Below are 15,449 nucleotides of genomic sequence, written 5' to 3'. Positions count from 1 at the left end.
AAACAAGCTCCTCCTTCTTGATCTCCTCTCCATTTCCGACCTTGCATGGCTGGCAGGATTGCCGCAATGTTCACGGAGATGATGTGCATTCGGAAGACTTATTTCCCTTGAACCCTGGACAACATGAAGAAGAAGAAGAAGAGTTTGGATTTGATATCCCGCCTTTCACTCCCTTTAAGGAGTCTCAAAGCGGCTAACATTCTCCGTTCCCTTCCTCCCCCACAACAAACACTCTGTGGGGTGAGTGGGGCTGAGAGACTTCAAAGAAGTGTGACTGGCCCAAGGTCACCCAGCAGCTGCATGTGGAGGAGCGGAGACGCGAACCCGGTTCCCCAGATTAGGAGACTACCGCTCTTAACCACTACACCACACTGGCTCCACACTGGCTCCACACTGGCACCACACACACATGAGGAGCGCCTTGGAAATCTGAGCACTTCCGATGATGTTGTAACTTCCTTCCTACCCTGCTGTTTGGTGCAACAATAGCTGGTGCCCAAACCCAGAAGGGTTTCACCATCAGAAACCAGAATTAGCCTTGACATGGTGTAGGAGGGAAACGAACCTGGTCCCCCCCCACCCCCCAAATATAGATCTCTCTCTGCCTCCCCCGATCCCAGCATTCAAGCTTCCTTTGGGTCACCTTCTGAACCTCCGACTTCTAACTGACCTGGAGCGCAAACTCAAGACCACCGGACTTGAAGAATCTGTTTCGTTGGATTGCTGAACATTTTGATTGTTGGAAAGAAGCAGGGATGGGCCCCCTTTCCTCTGTTCTGGAATAATTACTGTAAGGGCACTTGAATAAGGAAAGGTGTTTATTTCTCTGCTTGGTCCTGATTCATGATTTTCACCATCTGTCTTGTTCCCCATTTCCTGTCACCCTCCAGGAGTTGGGGAGCAACTGTCTGCTCAGGGTTCTAATACATTTAGGGATCTTCCATGGGTTCAGCAAGTTCCCCACCTCAGATAGTACACTCCACTATTTGTGGAGTGTAACAACAATTTTTTTTGGGGGGGGGGATAGGATCTAGTGTGATCATCTGTGTGGCCTTTCCTCATAGGATTAGCTAACATGCTTACAGAATGCTTGAAGAGAGAGCTCTGGTCTATATCCAATACAGGAAGTGAACTGCCTGCAGAATGGAAGTTTCTGCATAGTTGTATTCTGCAAGACAAAGTAGGGGATGGCGATGAAAGGCAGTAGTGGTTATAGCATACCCTCCAACATTCCTCAGATGAAAACAGGGACATTTCTCACTTCCCCCCAACCGACCCTCCTCGACTTCTCACTTTTTGTGCGTTCCCGCCCCCTCCACCAAGCATTTCCTATCAGAAGAAGGATTACGTCCGGAACTTCTGCTCTTGCTAGTATGGTAGAACTTCAGTCGGTCGTTTAACGCTTCAGAAGTCGAAAGTGTCAGCTTTTGAACCGCCAACAGCCTGGAAGTGAATGCTTCCGTTTTCGAGCGCGCCTCGGAAGTCGAATGGCTTCTGAGGCACGTTTCTTCATTTTTTCAATGGATTTTGAGGACTGGCAATTGCGCCTCGGTTGTCGAACGTTTCAGAAGTTGAACGGTCTTCCAGAATGGATTATGTTCGACAACCGAGGTTCCACTGTATTTGATTTCTGGCAATTAAAAGCATTACTATATACTTACACAATCTTCCTGAGATCTGGGAATCCCCCCAAGTGAGATTTTGTATGTGTTTCTGTTTTGGTGGTGGTGAGTCCCAGCCTTTCAGAAGGTGAGTTCTTGCTGCCAGGCATTCTGAAGCAAAAGAAGAGCAAGAAGGCAGCTGAGCTGACTTGAAACCATCATATATGTATGAAAAATATGACATGCACAAAACAGGGGGAATCAAGTCAGTTGAAATTTCGGGTGAGAAACAGGCAACAACGAAGTCATTTTAAGCTAAAACTTGTAGAGGAGACTTCAGTCTTTTGAAATGTAAAAAAGAATATAGAAAAGATGCTGGAGAAAACATCATCAGAAACAATCAGGATCAGACTTATTTATGTTGCATGCATTTATTCTAGCTAGGTATATGCTTGTTTATCTGCTGATGAATGCATATTGGTGTTGGTTGTAGAACTTCCTTGTTTGTGTCATGGGGGAGGGGATATCAGTAAAATATTTTTTAAAACAACAATAATAGAAAACTGGCAAAGCCACAGCCCAGCTCAATCTGTGAGAGAACATTTGGCTGACTGCTCCGCTCATGTGAGTAGGGCTTTATATCTTTACAGTTCTCTTTGGCTAAGTAGCCTTTGTTTACTGATGTGATGTCTGGAAAGTTCCCATAGATGACAGGTCATTAGAGAAGGTCAAACATGTTATTTGCCAGGAAGGGTTTGTCGCAGAAATTGTACACTTAGTGCAATATGTTGTTGTCCTCTTCTGAAGCGCAGCCACAGCTTCAGCTACTTTGGGGTTGCTTATACAAATGTCTGGTTATGTGTATCCTCCGGTGCCCTTTAGCTTTGCAGTAATGAAAGGCAAATCACTACCGTTATTATCTGCTGCAACCCAGGACTGGTCACTGGGCCCTCCCCGGAACAATGGCTCTTTCTTAAATCCGTGGAAGGTTTTCTTGGCAGGAGAACAGGGGAGGCCAGTGCTAACAGCAACCTCACCGGAAAGGGCAGTGGCATCCGCCTATTGTCGGCATCACACGGCCAGATTGTTCAGTGCTAATAAGCAGAGAGAGAGAGAGAGAGAGAGAGAGAGAGAGAGAGAGGGAGAGAAGGAACAATCACCATTGCTCATGCGCTATGCCCAAGGTACACTGTGAAGCTGATGGTCGCCCGAGCTACAGTATTCTAGAAAAATACAAAATTTCAGCCTGATCATGCATGAATTGTGATGGCACTGCTGTGTTAGACTCATGCATTTGAGGGCTAGCACAAATCGGATATTTTCTGTGGCAGGCTTGATGGGACCTCACCGCCCCCGCCCCCCAAGATGCACAGCAGGGCTGCCCTGCACCACAGAGTCCTTATGTGTGTTTTTAAAAGCTCGTTGGAGACCATGTACTCCAGTTGCTCCAGAATAAAAGTATTCATTGAGCCATATCCTGCGCGCGCACACACACCCAAAGTTTACACCCCATTTACCATAATCATATACTTGTCCACAATAAATTTTGAAAAAATTCTTGGGGTGGGGGTGTGTTCTGTAACACGCACAAATTTTGCTAGAGAACATTTGCAACCAGTCCTTTAAAAAAAAAAAGTGTTTGCTATGGTATTGTCCAGAACTGCTTCCCTCTTTGCTCTCACTCCCAGATGGTGAACAACACCAGTTGTTAGGCAAAGCTGGGATGTTATCCTATTGTGATTAAAAAGGAGGAGAAAGCTAAGGCTTGGCTGAGGCATGATCTGGACTACAGAAAGCCCCCAGTCTCAGCCGTATCTCACACGGTTTGTTGCTATGAAGCCAGTTCCCAACATTCTGTCACATCCTAAGTCCAACTCTCACGACTCCCATGATGAGAGAATGTGGGAGGGAGCCTGCTCACTTCACTGATATCCCCATGGCTGTCATTTACCATGAACTGGAATAATCACGTGGGTAGGTTCCCTGTGTAGCTTAGAAACCCTCACCTTCCAGGGCTGCAAAGAGCATGGGAGCCTACAGCAGATTGATTTATTTGGGATACTTGTAGCATGCTTTACAGCCCCAGGGAGGCTCTCAGAGTGGCTTACAAAACATTATGGCCATAAAAATGATGTTTAGGTATGGTTATCAGGAGCAGAAATAGCACGGTGTCAGGTGGGATTTGCTGCCCTCGCCTTTGGTCTTCCCGGATGGTCAACTCTACCTTACTGGACACCACAGCCTGCTGGTGCCCTCTGAGGCGAGGGAGTTGGGAGTTGAGCAGCTGAAACTCACTCAGCCCACGATGGAGGCAAGTCTTCCCCTGCTGGCAGTTGACAGGTCCGGGCAACACTTCCAACAGTTCAGCAGGCTCCCCGATGCAGATACTTGCCTCAGAGTGATGGAGGGTGACAAGGTCAACAGCGGGGTGTGGAGCAAACATGCTTGTGCCCACTCACCCTCACGTGATTCAAATTGTGTGCGGAATTACAACACCCCAATGTGGGATGCAGTCAAGTACAACATTTCCTGTTTGCCTAGAGTATGGTTACCAGACATCCCCGTTTCCCGGGGACAGTCCCCGGATTTACAAATCTGTCTCCAGAATGTCCCCGGATTTCATCTAATGTCCCCGGATTTATATTTTAAGTGTTATAGATTTATTAGTAGGGAATGAATGTTGCATGATTGGTTCAACGGCACAAGACACATCATATGGGGACTTCTGGTGAGGCAAAATGGCGGGCGCCACGGCAGCGGGCAGCTCCTGAAGCCAGCCAGAGCCAACTGCGCTACCAGGCTGGCTCCGGGCTGCTGAGACTGCCCCTGCCGAAGGGAAACCGGGGATGCCTGGCGCGTCAACTGGGGGAACCGCTGACCCCCCTCCCACAGCCCATATCGAGCCGGGAGCGAGAGTATCTGGCCAACTGCCCAGGGGCGCTCCAGGACCAGTAAAAACCCCAGAGCTGAGAAAGTGAGAAGGAGGAGAGGAGGAGAAGGAAGAGAGAGAAAGAGGAAGAAGAAAAAAGAGGGGAGCCCTGACCTTGCTGTGCCGCTGAGGAGGAGAGGTAGGAGAGCACCAGGAGAACAAGGACACGTGGCCGAACCCAGGACCGACCCGGACCTACTCCACGGCAGCTAGTGCTCCAAGAGAGCAGGCTGAGGCCCAGAGGAAGGCCACGTGACAGAGGAGACCACAGAAGAGAAGATATTACTTCTTTATTTATTTATTTTAATTTATTTTAATTAATTTTTTCCCTCTTTTCAAAAATAAAAAAGTGTCCCCAGATTCTTTGAAAAAAATCTGTTAAACTTAGCCTAGAGTGAACATGCACGGGGAATGTTGGTCCAGCTCAGAGCACCTTTTCCCCAGGACATTAAAATTATTGGCCAAAGGGCTGCTCTGAGTTCTTTTGCTCTCCCAGGCACTCGGGGCTTATCCAGACCTGTGCTTGTGCCATGCCTAGGAAGAATGGGTCTGAGTGGTTTTCCACTTGTCCCATGCTTTCGAGGCACGGCTCCAAGTGGTTTTCCACTTGAACGCTGAATCAGAACAAACATCAATCCATGGAAAGCATGATTGACATTTGCTCTGATTCAGTAGTCAAGGGAGATTTTCCCTGAGGAGAAGCAGCAGGACCAGCAGAAATGGGGCTGAGCCCTCTGTCTGGAGGCAAAGGAGCAGGCCTCTGGTCAATGATGGCTTCCTACCTGCAGAATGTCTTGCCTAGAGAGGCTTGCCTGGCCAATTCTGTGGAGTTAAAAAATGCTTTCTCTTTAGGAGAGCTTTGCTTGATTATCCAGAAGGTGACACAGGCATTTCCATTATCCTGTATAATAATAATAATAATAATAATAATAATAATAATAATAATAGCCTGCTGGATCAAGCCCATCTTGTCCAGCAGTCTGTTCTCACAGGGAACCCAGAAGCAGGAGCTGAGGACAAGAGCCCTCTTCCCAGAACTAGCTTTTACTGAGCATGTTCATAGCTACTAATCCAGATTTATGTAGTAAGAAACTTATAAAGTCGTCTTTTACAGGGCATCGGAAGAATCTTTCTGGCGCAGCTGTGAGCAACTGGTATAAAACAGTCTGGTAAGTAGCTGTACTGTGGAAATATTGACAAATAAACTAAGAACGTTGTGTGGATAAATGGAACAGGACAAATTTACTCTGGTTTGGCATGACTTTATAATGTTTGCCAGTGTCCCAGAACATCATCAATCTCCTCCCACAGCATAGAGCACAATCTGGCTTGTTTAACTGTTTCACCAACCTTTTTACACACACCCCTCCTCTCACCTGTGATATAAAAGAAAATAAATATATCACTCAGACAGATTCTCACGCACAGAACTTAATCTTATTTATTACCTGTTCTAGAGAACCAGTGGGATACTTACTACTGTAAAAAAAAGAAAGAAAACATTCAGCCCATGCTAACATCCACCTTCTCCATTTTCTGTTAAACAATATTTCTTTTATTTCTTTTTTCCCATGGAAAACCCAAGAGCAGTTCCCTAATTGCTATTATTATTGGTGTATGTCAACCATATATTTTATTTTCTGTTAACTTTACCTCAACGGATTCCCACCATCACTCCATACTAGTGATAGTAAATTCTTCTATCCATATCCATTTAAAAATCTCCCCACTGTAGTAACATATTGGGCTAATATTCCATAATTTATATTGTTTAGCTCATGTCCAGTTCTGTATGTTCAAATTCCATTTCCTGTTATATTTCCATTTCCTGTTTTGTTTACAATAGTACAGTATCATGATCTCCTTTAGGATCTTCCATTTTTTGTTTTTCCTCCAGCCTTTTTCCAGAGAGAGTACCATAAATTTAGTACCATCATTCTCTGAATTCGCTCCAAATCGTATGCAAAAAGCTTTCTCTCTGCCAGGACTGAAGTTTCCCCAAAGCTTTCCCCCCTCGCCATCAATGTTATATCCAGATAATTCTCCATCTCGCCATTTGTGACTTTATATTCTTCTTCTCCAAATCCTTGCAGAAAAGGATTAGAATCATATGATTGTTAACAATCATGGATTGTTAACTGTTTTTTTAAAGATTGCTTTCTCTATGCTTTTAGCTCATCTTATTTTCATCTGTACGCCATCTTGAGTGCCTGTCAGGGAAAATGGGTGTGTGTAAATAATAATAATGATGATGATGATGATGATGATTTGGGGAGGAGAACAGAACTTGTGAGGCTTCTCCCAGCTTTCAGGCCTTGGGCTTCTGCTTCCTTGATCCTGACTCCTCCAGGTCTCCTCCCATTGTGCCTCAGTAATCCAATCTGCAGACACGACCATTCTCAGTGTGTGGTTATGCTTCCCTCTTATCTGAAAGGAGGACGAATATGACCCATTGTGCTTTGCAACCCTTATTAGCTTAAAAGCTGAAAGCATTTTTAACAAGGGATGCAATAAAATCTTTTAATCTAACCATGTCACTTTTGAACATTGCTAATACAGGAAAAGAAGCAGGAGGGTCTCATTCTTTTGAAGGAAAGTCTATTGCCTTTGAATTACAGACCACATGGCCATAACGCTATGGGATCTTCCAGGTCTCTTTCTGCAGAGTCTCTTGTGTTGAATATATTTTTTGGAGCGTCTGGCCTGCACTGTTTCTGTGAGGAGATGAGTCCTTCGACTCCAAAAATAGAAATCTGAATGTTTATGAATTCAGCGCTCAGTATTTATACAAGTGAAGTCAGAACAACAGCTAATGGTGACCAAGGGAGTACTTCTCCCAGAATGGGTTCTGTTTATGCTAATCATTTCTCCCCATACAAAAACAAACAGAAAGTGAATGAAAGAAGCATTGACCTTGAGGAATCCAGAGAGATTGTCTTAGAAGCTGGAACTGTAGACACAGTGGACAAGCGTGTAACATTGTTGGATATATGAAACGTGTTTCAGCTAATTTCACAGTTTTTGTTGGCAGAGTAGGTAAATTGCAGCCAGGAAGCCAAATCATGTGCAATACTGACGCTTTTCTTGAAATTAGAACAATCTCCAAATACTTGTTCAAGTATTCTAAAGCTTTTACTAGCAGAACGTATAGCTAAAGAAGAATATGCGAAGTATTTACATTCACATCCAAGCAATCGGCTTAGTTTTTCCTGGTAGAAGATTACAGCTTCTTCCTTAAACATTCAAGCAAACTGAGCTTTCCCCTCTTTCAGTACTTGCACTCAGCCTTATTTATGCACATAACCCAGCCAAGCCATGCAGGTCCTTCGGAGAGGTTTCCACTTTCTCCTTCCAGCTGATTTCTCCTTAATGCTTCTTTGGGAGAACATCAACTTCTGTACTTTTTTCTGTCACTCACATACAGTGGTACCTCTGGTTGTGAACGGGATCCATTCCGGAGGCCCATTCGGAACATGAAAAGAGCGCAACCCGCAGTGGTGCGTCTCTGCACGCGCGGGTTGCGATTCGCCACTTCTGCGCACGCGTGTGACGTCATTTTGCACTTCTGCGCATGCGCGAGGGACGAAACCCAGAAGTAACCCTTTCTGGTACTTCCGAGTCGCCACAGGACCTAACCGGAAAGAACGTAACATGAAGTAAACGTAACATGGGGTATGACTGCACATTTCGCACAGAAACATTAGCATGCCTCTCCTCTATTGCGTTTGGAGAGAGTTATCTAAGGCTTCTTCTTCAGTGTTCATGGAGACGCAGCCATTGCAGTCGAGTCCATCACACACAAAACAAAATGGAGAATGTCATAAAAATATATCCCATGTGACCAAAGTTAACCAAGCGCATGAAAGTTACTGGGGAACACTGCAGAACTAAACACACAGTAATGTGTGTAAGAATTCCCAATTTCAGTACATTAAATCACTATACTTTTACATCACAATCTTTGCCGGGCTGAGTTTTGGTTTTCCTAGTTGTTTTTTTCAATGGCCAGCTGAGTCAAGGTCTAGCAGAGAGAAGGGTCGGGCAGGTGAAATGTGGGGGGCCCTGCCCATGGAAGCCCAACAAGCAGCCACTCTTTTGGGGCTGGGTCTTCCACGACTCTTGGATTCTGCTAAAATGGAAAGCTGCTTTTCCAGAACGCATTGGATCACATTCCTCCTCGCCTCCCAGTTTCTTCAGATCAAGTCCAGCTAGAGAATATGATCCCGTTGCTGAAAGAAAGAGCAGAAGATGGTTGTTGCAGCAGGTGGCACCAAGTATTTATACTTTATATGTTGTGCCTCTCTAGCTGTACAAAGATTTTTTTTAAAAAAAAATCCCCGGCAGGTGGTAAGTGAGGAATAGGCCTCACACCTGTATCGGACGAACTTACAGGCAGATCTGTGCCAATTGTGTGTGCTAGTGAGTGCCACACTTCGGAGGACAACAGGGGCTGCTTTAATTCCAGATGTCGTCAGCCACGTGCAACTTCAAGATGCTGCCATGATGGAAATTCTTTCCTGCCACATACTTCCCAGTCAGTTCAGTTCTTGGCTTGACTTCCAGGCAGGAGCTGCAAAGCAGGAGATAGTTACCCTATTTTTCGCCCTATAGGACGCACCGACCCATAAGGCACACCTAGTGGTTTTTTGGGGGGGGAATAAAGGGGGGAAATCATTTTCCCCCCCAGGTGCGGGGATGGGGAAGCCCGAGCTTCCCCCGATCCCAGGCCCCAGAACAGGCAACTCTCCGCAAGCCACGGGAGCCTGGCGCGGGCTCCCACGGCTTGCGGAGATCTGCGCGAAGCCTGGAGAGCGAGAGGGGTCGGTGTGCACAGACGCCTCTCGCTCTCCAGGCTTCAGCGAAAGCCTGCATTCGCCCCATAGGACGCACACACATTTCCCCTTCATTTTTGGAGGGGAAAAAATGCGTCCTATAGGGTGAAAAATACGGTATTCCACAAATGCGTTGTGTGTATGCTGGGAGCAGGGCTGAAAGTTGCCGGTGCTTATGTTTAAAAACACTTTTGTTAAAAAACCAGAAGCTTTCTTATTCAGTATTGTGGGTAGAGAGATACCGAGACAAGATTAAAAAAATGTTCTTATATACAGGAACTGTGGCAAGAATTTTGTTAGCCCAAAGATGGAAACAAGAGGAGTTACCAGAAAAAGAAGAGTGGCAGATGAAGTTGATGGACTTTACAGAACTGGCAAAACTATCGGGAAGAATCCCGAACCAGCGAGAGCAAGCATTCCAAAAGGACTGGAACAAATTCATATTATATTTGAAAGACAACTGTAAGCAATTAACATCATTAGCAGGGTTATCTGAAGATTTGTAAGATGAAATTGCTACCTATTGAGGTTGAGTAATATAATATTTTAGGGAATGATACAACAAGGATAGGAAATGAAGTGAAATGTAAAAATGTAAAGTTTAATTTTGTAACCCATCAGACGGGAGGGAGGGAAGTCGTTAGGCTCAGTTGAGACAAAGAGATAAAATAAGAGGGTACGATGTTACGTAATGTGATTATATGTAAAACCAATAAGAATCATTTATTTAAAAAAATGAAAGTTGTTGGTGCGTTTCTTGCAGTACTGATACGTAACCAGAGAGTTATAAATGCAGACCCTGGTGGGTTCAAAGAGGGCTTTCCGTAGTGAACAGACTCTGTCAGTTCCCTTAGTAGCGTCACAAACACAGAACGAGCCATAAACAAATCTTCACTTGCAACAGAGGAAGAAGCTGCACTGAATTCCACAGAGTTACTGTGATCGGAGGAACCAAACATCTCCTTCCCTGCCCCTAAATCTCTCCTCTTGACTAGGAGACTCTTTGGGATCAAAAGTCCTCTGTCCCTAAAGGAGGGGATGTTCCTGCCTATCCACCACACTTAGTACTTGCTTACTTTATACGTCTGGTAAGCGGAGCGGAAAAACATGCCCAGGTGATCTGCCCTTACTGACATTTTTACTCCCAAGTGGAAAATAGCAAATATGATTTCTGCGAGGGAAATGAGCCTCCTTCCTTTTAAACACTTTTGCTTGCATTGTGTTCATCATGAAAGGCAGCAGCATCACACATGAGCCAGTGGCTTAAGAAACGAGGGTTGTGCGCTTGAATCAGGGAGACCTGAGTCCAGGGACCTCCTATGTGGTTGTGGGCAGCCTCCCCCCCCCCCCGCAAGTGGGGATAACTGTGACTTACCTCACAGAATTACTTGGCGCATTTTGAAAACATAACTGTACCACAACATTTCTGCAGCAATTTGTGATTTTTAAAAACAAAATCCTCATGAAATCTTACCATCATTTTGGTGTAGATTTCTCCTAATAAACACATTTTTATGCCGTTTAGACAAATGTGCACATATGGGCAAGCAATTTCAATATAATGCATTAGTTTTTACTAATGTGTTCGTTTTTATGCTCACTTTCTCCTAACAGATGCATTTTTGTAAATGGTGGTTGGTTGGAGAACCACACTGCTAAATTCGCAAAAGTGCAAATTTCAAAGTATGGCTGTGTTGTGGTTCACATATTGTTTCAGAACATGCAAAACTGATAGATTTGCCTCCGAATGCAAGGTGAATTGAATTTTTCTCCCCCACCCTAGTTGTCAAAGGTGACTGAGTAAGACTAGCTGCTGCAGTGTTTTCTCAAGTGCATACTCAAGTCTTCAAGGCCCCTGTTGCTAAGAGAGCGAAGTTATTCGGCCATTTTACTTGCGTCCCCTCAGTGAACTCCTTGCTCTAAGTGCTTTCTTGTCTATTTGGCTGGTGGAGGAAAGCCAAGCCAAAACATGGCAGCATAGGGCAAATAAACCCCTCATTTGCTGCCAAAAATCACCTATACAGTGGTACCTTGGGTTACATACGCTTCAGGTTACATACGCTTCAGGTTACAGACTCCGCTAACCCAGAAGTAGTACCTCGGGTTAAGAACTTTGCCTCAGGATGAGAACAGAAATCGTGTGGTGGCAGCAGCGGGAGGCCCCATGAGCTAAAGTGGTACCTCAGGTTAAGAACGGACCTCCGGAACGAATTAATTTCTTAACCCGAAGTACCACTGTAATGATGGACACAGAAGTGGCCCCCTCCCACTGTTCAGGAAGCACAGGACTTTTGCAGAGTGTGAATGCACCTCTTCCAGCCAGCTCCAATCTGTACATCTCTTCACTCTACACCTGCTGAAGTGGTTTTGAGACCCTGGGCACCAAAGGAATACTTGGCTGCCCACATGAGGTTGTACTTAGCAGCAGCCATATTGCAGCCCTCCAGATGTAGATAATAATAATAATAATAAATTTTATTTATATCCCGCCCTCCCCGGCCGAAGCCGGGCTCAGGGCGGCTAACAACACTAAAACAGTGCAACATTATAAAAACATTATAAAAATTAATTAAAATCAAAATTGATGGCAACCATAAACTAAAGTTTTGTGAAGATTGCCAAAGGAGGGAGTCAGGCTGTGCCCTGGCCAAAGGCCTGGTGGAACAGCTCTGTCTTGCAGGCCCTGCGGAAAGATGTCAAGTCCTGCAGGGCCCTTGTCTCTTGTGACAGAGCGTTCCACCAGGTTGGAGCCACAGCCGAAAAAGCCCTGGCTCTGGTTGAGGCCAGCCTAACTTCTCTGTGGCCTGGGACCTTCAAGATGTTTTTATTTGAAGACCGTAAGTTCCTCTGTGGGGCATACCAGGAGAGGCGGTCCCGTAGGTACGAGGGTCCTAGGCTGTGTAGGGCTTTGAAGGTTAAAACCAGCACCTTAAACCTGATCCTGTACTCCACCGGGAGCCAGTGCAGCTGGTATAGCACCAGATGAATGTGATCTCGCACCGAAGACCCCATAAGGAGTCTCGCCGCAGCATTCTGCACCCGCTGGAGTTTCTGGGTCAGTCTCAAGGGCAGCCCCACGTAGAGCGAGTTACAATAATCCAGTCTGGAGGTGACCGTCGCATGGATCACGGTGGCTAGGTCAGGGCGAGAGAGGTAAGGAGCCAACTGCTTAGCTTGGCGGAGATGAAAAAATGCCGCCTTTGTTATAGCTGCAATCTGCGCCTCCATGGAGAGGGAGGTATCGAAGATTACACCCAAACTCTTAACGGACGGTGCTGGCACTAATTGCACCCCCGCAAGAGATGGGAGTTGCCCCCTCTATCCCATATCGTCCCGTCCCAGCCAGAGGACCTCTGTCTTCGAAGGATTTAACTTCAACCGGCTCCCACGTAACCATCCAGCCACAGCTTCCAAGCATCTGATCAGTGTGTCTGGGGCCGAGTCAGGATGGCCATCCATCAACAGATAGAGTTGGGTGTCATCAGCATACTGATGGCAACCCAGCCCAAAACTCCGGACAAGCTGGGCGAGGGGGTGCATAAAGATGTTAAAAAGCATCGGGGAGAGTATCACACCCTGGGGCACTCCACACACCAAGGAGTGGCGGGATGACAATTCCCCCCCAAGCGCCACCCTCTGTCCCTGACCAGAGAGAAATGAGTTACAGATAGGTAGCCGTGTTGGTCTGCATAGTCAAAACAAAATTAAAAAATTCCTTCCAGTAGCACCTTAAAGACCAACTAAGTTAGTTCTTGGTGTGAGCTTTCGTGTGCATGCACACTTCTTCAGATACACTGAAACAGAAGTCACCAGACCCTTCTATATAGTGAGAAGGTGGGGAGGGGTATTACTCGGAAGGGTGGTGGGATTGGGTGATTGGCAGATAGCTGTGATGAGCCTGTTGACGACTCTTAACGACCGCAAACGAGAGAAACGAGCGCGGCCATTGAAGGACTGTGCCCTGGATCCCCACGTCGGCAAGGTGGTGGTCCAGGAGTTCGTGATCGACCATGTCGAAGGCTGCTGACAGGTCTAGAAGAATCAGCAGCCCCGACCCGCCTCGATCCAGCTGCCTGCGGAGATCATCTGTTAGGGCGACCAGAGCCGTCTCGGTCCCATGACCAGCGCGGAAGCCGGACTGGAATGGATCCAGGGCCGATATGGGTGGGAGGGTGACAGAGAGGCAGCAGTAGCAGCAGCAGCGGCGGCCTGCTTCCACCACAATATTAGTTTGCATATTGAAAAGACTCACAGTATTGGCAAATGGCCTGGAAAGTTAAATTATGGGCATGAACTGGATTGACCGGTTTGGTGAGAACTGCTTGTAACAAAGACCTCAGCAGCTTCCCCCCATCTGAATGTTTGTTGTCGTGTTTTTTTAACAGAGAGCGGAAAACCAGGCGTCATGGTGGGTCAGGAAATGTGCCATGGCAGCCTGCAGTAGCTGCCCAAATGGCTTGGGAGGACACTTGATAAAGGTTTTGCAATCGAAATTACCCCCAGACTGACTATGGAGTCCCTCACCAAGAGTGTACAGAAATCTCACATGGGAAAAGAGTGAGCCTTTGTTTCAACACACGCCTACCAAATGCCATCCGCTCTGAGAACATCCCATGTTTGGCAAACTCCCACGCTCCACTCTTCCCCCAGGGCCTTCCAGGCTATTGTTTTTAGCACACACAAAGAAGTGCAGCCTTTAGAGATGAAAGCACTCCCCTCATTCCCAATGACTGATTAAAGTTGTTGTTTTCCGCCTTCAAGCAATGGAGCTGTTGGTTTTTGTTTTGTCTTGTTTTGCAGGTGAGAGGGAGGAGGTGTCTTTGCTGCAGAAAGTGGAATCACAGTTCATCAGCGCTTGTGCCTTGCTGGCAAAATGCAGGTGACTTGGTCTTACCCTGCCCGTAGCCAGGGCTTCTGTTGCCACCAGGAATGCCCTGCGTGGACTGGGCCACGGCACCTGGAAGACCATGACATGTAAATTAAATCATTGCGTGGGGGGTGAGGAGGAAATGGTCAGGCATTTCCTACCACATTTGTTCAGGTTTCTAGGTAAAGGTAAAGGGACTCCTGACCATTAGGTCCAGTCGTGGCCGACTCTGGGGTTGTGGTGCTCATCTCGCTTTATTGGCCGTGGGAGCCGGTGTACAGTTTCTGGGTCATGTGGCCAGCATGACTAAGCCGCTTCTGGCGAACCAGAGCAGCGCACGGAAACGCCGTTTACCTTCCCGCCAGAGCGGTACCTATTTATCTACTTGCACTTTGGTGTGCTTTCGAATTGCTAGGTTGGCAGGAGCTGGGACCAAGCAACGGGAGCTCACCCCATTGTGGGGATTTGAACCACTGACCTTCTGATTGGCAAGTCCTAGGCTCTGTGGTTTAACCCACAGCGCCACCCGCGTCAGGTTTCTTGAACTGCACATAAAACTAAATTGTGCTTTAACACTATGTGGCTGACCTGCTGTGTACCTGAACAAAGTGTTCCCTGCGTACTCTTCCCTGCCCCTATCGTCTCCTTCTGCTGTTTTGAGAGAAGGTTTAAAAAGGTAAAGGACCCCTGGATGGTTAAGTCCAGTCAAACTTGACTATGGGGTGCGGTGCTCATCTTGCTTCAGGCTGAGGGAGCCGGCGTTTGTCCGCAGACAGCTTTCCGACCAGCATGACTAAACTGCTTCTGGCGCATGGAATACCTTGCTGAGTGCCAGAATGCATGGAAACGTGATTTACCTTCCTGCCACAGTGGTACCTATTTATCTACTCATGTTGGTATGCTTTTGAAGTGCTAGGTAGGCAGGAGCTGGGACAGAGCAATGGGAGCAGATACAAATTGCTGACCTTCTGATTGGCCAGCACAAGAGGCTCAGTGGTTTAGACCACAGTGCCACCACCACCCCCACACACACACCTTTGCCCAAAAGAACGCTGGCCTGGCTCACCACAAACTGGTAACAAGCCAAGTTCCAGGGTGGGTCCACGACATTTTGCTGCTTGAGGCAAAACAGAAAATGGCGCCCCGCCTCCTCCTCCACTTCTGTCTCTGTTGTTTCCTCCACTTCCTCTGCCCAAGGCAACTGGAGGCAGCCCTGGGAA

General features: G+C 46.7%; 1 long non-coding RNA gene across 3 annotated transcripts; it reads left to right on the top strand.

The window, feature by feature from the left end:
• The first annotated feature begins 413 nt into the window (after window positions 1-413).
• Window positions 414-14,087, top strand: LOC309332612. 3 transcript variants are annotated; one of them, XR_014152241.1, is made up of 3 exons: window positions 414-790; window positions 5,645-5,699; window positions 13,748-14,087. It is a non-coding gene; the product is annotated as an uncharacterized lncRNA (long non-coding RNA). The 3 variants fall into 3 exon arrangements; XR_014152242.1 differs by lacking the exon at window positions 414-790 and adding an exon at window positions 3,320-3,575; XR_014152243.1 differs by lacking the exon at window positions 414-790 and adding an exon at window positions 5,070-5,408.
• The last annotated feature ends 1,362 nt before the right edge of the window (window positions 14,088-15,449 follow it).

Source organism: Podarcis erhardii (genome assembly GCF_964252035.2).
Source record: "Podarcis erhardii genome assembly, chromosome: 17".
Taxonomy (NCBI): Eukaryota; Metazoa; Chordata; class Lepidosauria; order Squamata; family Lacertidae; genus Podarcis; species Podarcis erhardii.
This window is presented reverse-complemented; position numbering and strand designations above follow the sequence as displayed.